Source organism: Candoia aspera, chromosome 9 (assembly GCF_035149785.1).
Source record: "Candoia aspera isolate rCanAsp1 chromosome 9, rCanAsp1.hap2, whole genome shotgun sequence".
Classification (NCBI taxonomy): domain Eukaryota; kingdom Metazoa; phylum Chordata; class Lepidosauria; order Squamata; family Boidae; genus Candoia; species Candoia aspera.
Window position 1 is genome coordinate 5,408,434 of NC_086161.1, and position 5,534 is coordinate 5,413,967.

Consider the following 5,534-nt stretch of genomic DNA (forward strand, 5'->3'; position numbering starts at 1 on the left):
GAGCGATGGACAGGATAATTCAGTCGCTTCTTTTGGCAGCTGCTTGAAAGTTGTGCTTGTGCAATATCAATGGGCAGCAGATCTTCTCCCTGGAAGGAAAGAAGGAAGAAGGACCAAGGACCTGAAATTCAACTGTACTGTAAAAGAATTAACCTGGGGCTACCAACTTGAATATTACTTATTTTTATTGCCTGATCCTTTAGTGTTGAATGTGTACAAACTCTGAAATCTCTTGTATATAGAATGAAAAAAACCAAATGTTGGTTCTTCTAATGACAGCAGTGGAAGACCCTGACTTGCACTAGGTTTTTTCAGAGTTGTATTTTTGTTGTTCAGAACGACAGTGACATCATCTGTGGCAATCCAACGGGAAGCTAGCATGCGTCGATCACATTGCATTGCCATGGATTGTAGTGTATAAATATAATTTGATAATAAAAGTCTTTTTACAGAAAGTCTCTGTTTTGTCATATCTGTTTGCTAACCATGGGCAGATGCTGATACAAAGCTGAAGCTCAACAGACTTAATTGATCCCATGGAAGAGTCTGTTAGCTGCGCTGGATCAACAATGTGATGTGGGTGATGCAATTCCAACTTTTGAAGAGCGCCAGGCTGAGCAAACTGCTACAAAGAGTTATTCCTATTATTTATTTCCCCCCTACTTTCTCTTTTAAGTAAACACCAGGTCTATTATCACTATTTCAGAATGAAAGATAACTCAAACCAAAAACCTGTAAGGCTCTCTGTGTGTCCATGCATAATATGTACAGTGTATGTATGTACTTTATATGTACTTTATGTATTTTATATGTACTTTATACTACACATATACTATGTACATATATAATGTGTACAGTACATACTACAATGAGCATGTAGGTGTGCACTAGGTGGAAATGAATGGGTTTGTACAACATGCTAATATATCTATTTTAAACATGGTTAGTTAAACAAGCTATCTTACTCATAATGTGTTTTACAACCATGATGACAGGGTTCAAGCATGACATTAAACCATAATATAGTTTATTTGGGGTTTAGCAGAATGCATAAGCTTAACTTTCATCAGTCTGAAAGCTATATACCTGTGCAATTACAGTGATCCAGAAAATTAATTTTTATATACCTTGTAGCTCTGCAATATGAAGCAAACAAATTGGCAACTTGTATTTATTTTAACATGTTTACCAATTTCTTTTCTAACTGAATGTTGCATGTAAAAAAATGAAATATGCATGCAAATTAGCTTTTCCAATATAGTGGGTTCTGCTCTCTGCTTCTTGAAAATCTGTTTACACCTTGTGGCAGATCTTACCAAATATTGAAGGAGGCATCTGGAAGTGGGAGTTTTTCTACATTTAGCACCGTCATAAAAAGAAGTGCTAAAATCTTTGCTCAAATGACTCACCAAAAGAAAGTCAGATTTCCTGTGCAGCTGCAGAAAAACTGCTGTCCCTGCCAAGACTGCAATCCCAGCCAACTGCCTATGGTCAAAAATACCGGTTTTAATTACTGAATGGTAATCACATATTGCTATGAATTTTGCCATCACCCAGCTGTTGTAAAAAAATATGGAATTTCTCCTCCTAATAAACTTGGTCATTAGGATCATGTTCAATTAACACTAGCAAGTCGAGCATCCATCAAGACAAGCACGACGTCTTGAAGATGTCCATATCTTTCTCTTGGCAGTGTTGCAACCTGGTTTGTTGTTTCTTCCTTCAGGATCTAGTCTACAGGCCTGCATTTCCTAGGGATCTCCCATCCAAGTACTGACTTGGTCTAACCCTGCTTAGTTTTTGAGATCAGTTTGATGCTCCCAAGTTAACCTCATCTTAGATTCAAATGTGAAAGTAGCAAATTGGTTGGCTCCGTGTGTGAAAATCGCTGGAAGACCATGTGATCATGGAATATACAGCAGTGGCAATTTCAGTTCAGTACACAAGGGTACTCAAAATACATTTGTCATAGATTCATCCAACCATGTATAGCAACAATGCAGAAATGCAGCAATAAAAAACCTTAATTAATTTGTACAATTAGCTTGTTTCTTTATTCTCCACCTGTCCAGCACATGGTCAAATGGCCAGGGCAGCACAAGGGCATTCCTAGGACAAACTGCCCAGGTAGTCTGGTTGGGACAAAGCAATTGTTGTGATTTATGGCCCAAGAGGAATTAAAGAGGCCTGTGAATTGCTAATTATTTCTTTTCTTTTCCTTATTGCTAAACTAAGGGTTTTTTTTTAACGTTGCATTGTTTCTTTAAAAGAATGAACTCTTTGGTAGTTGTTTTAAACTGCAGCTGAGGTCCCCTGAGCATCCACCATGATTTATTACTAAAGGTATAAAATAGCAACATCAGTTCAGGAGCGTCCTGGAAGAGACTTACCTGTATTTTTCAGTATGTGATTGCCTTGATGCCTGCATGACCCTTTTCATCAAATGGCCTATGCCAAACGATAGGTGAGGTGTATCCAAGCCTTCTACATCCTCCAAGCTATTTGGAGTTGAGGTATTTGAAATGGAATGGAAATGACACTGCAGTGTTTTGAAACATGATCAAGAGCAGTGACAAGCAAGCCACAAGGCCTATAAGAATTCCAGGAGCTTCATTTTCTGTTCATGCAAACCAAATGTTTTAAAGTTCAGTTTGTACTAGGCTGTTCTGGCAGCAGCCAAACCAGTCCAACCTGCCGTGCTTATTTTATTGCTGATGTTTGACTTGACTTTCCATCCTACACCTTCTCTTCTTTACGTTGTTCCAGTTCTGTTTTCTCTGTAGGGTTTTTACGGTTATTCAGAGGTAGGCAAAATGTGATTTCTGAACTAGCAGCCCCAACCAGCATGACCAATGGTGAAGGATGTAAGAGTTAAGTCCTCTATGGCTGAGGTACACCAGCTCCTCTTTTGCATTGTTGCATATCTGTAATATGCAGAATAACCGTGACTCTCTTTGGAAGTAGTGGCATAGAAAAGCTTTGCTCTACTTGGGCAAAGTAGCAAAATGTGCTCATTATCTAAATGTCAGTAAACTGAACTGAAAGGAAATGCACTGTTGATGCACTCTGCTTGGGCTACGCAACTTCCTTTGCTGCTTTTCTTCAGGTCTCCTGACTGGAAAGGAAAATTAAATAGCATTATGAGTAACTCTAGTGTGACCATCATTTTGGAGATCTTCACTTGGAAACAGGTAAGTGGGGAAGGCTCTCCTTTCTGATTTTGCTGGACTGTGGCATTTTCTTGGAAAATTGGACTGGAGTCTCAGGGCTACTGTTAGCCAGATGATTGTGAGAACTCACGCTCAGCTCATTTGATCCAACACACCAGGATGACATCAGATTGGGGAAGATGGTCATTTTGAGAGATGAAAGCAAGCATGGCTGTTGAAGGAGATGATGGACCAACGAAGGACATGAAGGCAATTCTCCAGCTCAATGCCACTTCTAGCTTTAAAAACTGTTCCATTGAATTCTCAAGCATATGATCCAAGCTCACTGTCCTTTAAACAAAACTAGCTACGAGCAAGGCAGGAACATGTGAATGGAACAATTCCTTTCCACCGCCTTGAGCCCAAGTTCATATAAGGTTATTGTAATTGTTCATGCTTAATAGTGCTTTAGTGAGCATGTTCATGAATATATATATATTATATAGTACTCCACATTGTTGGTTCTGGAGAACACTTTAACATACTTTTGGTTGTTGCTTAACACAGAGTTTTTCAAAATGAAGTGTGAAATTATCTGATCCTTTCTGTTCCCAAGACATGCTAACAAAGAGAAACACATTCTTCGAAAGGAATGAATTAGGAACATGGTATGCACTCTTTCTCACACACACTTGTCTGCAAATGTAAAGTATTTCACATAGGAAAAAATATGCCTTATCTCCTTCATCAAAGCCACCCAGGTTTGTTTAATCTGGTCTGATCAGAACAACACAGACATTTTTTCCACTGGAGCAAAGCAGTATTGAAAACCTGGATAGAAGTCTACAGGGATTTATTTAAAATACATTTTTGGCCCTGTAAAGAATGTTTTTCCTGTGATCAATCCAATCAAGGTAATTTCATGTTACTGTCATGAAGAAAGATTTGACATTTCTGTTATTTACCAAGATCATTTCCAAACTGCCCTGTGAAAATGTTAACAAGGACATTTATATTTGCAGAGTTCAGCCATTGGATAAAAACATAATGAATTAGCTACAGGCAAAGGTTTAAAACTATGAATATTTTGAGTGGGAATATCCAGACTGAAGAAGTAAATGTAAAGACTCCATACAGTAATTTTGACAGCAATATGGAGCTGGTTTGCATTGTCTTCTTCTAGAATGCTTTTTTCAACTTCCCAGGTTAGCTTCCAGCTGTGAGATTTTTGGTATCCTCCCATCCAGGTGCTAACCAGATCTGAACCCACTGAGCCTTTTTTGAAAAACAGTTCTCTGTTTTATATGAAAAGCTAATTGCAGATAGAGGATGGCTAGAGGCATGGCCAAAACTGAAGGATACTATTAATTGTAGTTCATCCTCATCCAGATGGTCACAGGTGCTCAACCAACGAGGTACCACCTCAAGGGAAGAAGGGCAAACTACAAGCACAAACTGTGCTTTTCCTAAATAATTTATGGGGCAATCCCCTTAAGCCTTTATTAGCCAGATGCTCACATTTAAGGAACCATGGCTGAACATATAATATGTGGGCAATTTCTGGTCTTAAATGAAGTATCTGATGTTGAGGGAAGTCCTTCCCAATCAAGGCTCCCTGCAAAGCCCCTTAACTTTAGATGCATGCTCCAGACCAACCCCAGAGCATTCCTTTTGCAACAAACAGATCACAGAAGAGGGCAGTTCTTCCCCGATTGCCACAGAGTGGTCCCATATCTCTTCTCCTGCCTAAACCAGGAACAATCTATTTAATCCAGTGATTCCACATGTGGCCAACTACATTGAAAACAAGAGTGACACACTGACGTAACCCCATTTACAAGCTACTGTAGTATTTGCTGGCAGCTGCTCAGCTGGAAGCATAGAAGCTGTTTGATGGATGATTAATAAGCCCAGTTTCCAGGCCAACTTCTGGCTTGCACGTGGAACTGAAAAGAGGTCAACTTTTACCTCCTTTGGCTGCAGGCTTCAGGAAATAATGGTACGGGAGCAGATCCAAAATATGTATTTTCTTTCCTAGTACTGACTGCCCATACACATTGGGGGTTGTTTTTCCATCTTGACTAATATCGACTAGTCAGTGTTTCTCAGTCTTGGTACCTTTAAGATCTGGGGAATTCTAGAAGTTGAAGTCCACCCATCTTAAAGTGCCAAGAAATATTGGACTAGCCTAATGGCCAGCAATTTGCCAACATCTCAGACAAAATGGGTTTCTCATTGTACAATGAGCTTTATTCTTCTAACTGGAGACACTAGAAAGCTAACCTTGGATCCTTCTGCAAAATTTGCTCTGCCCCCAACCTGCACACTCTTATAAGAAGCTTGTCTGCCATTATCTAGAAATATTGGCAATAATATAACTCACAA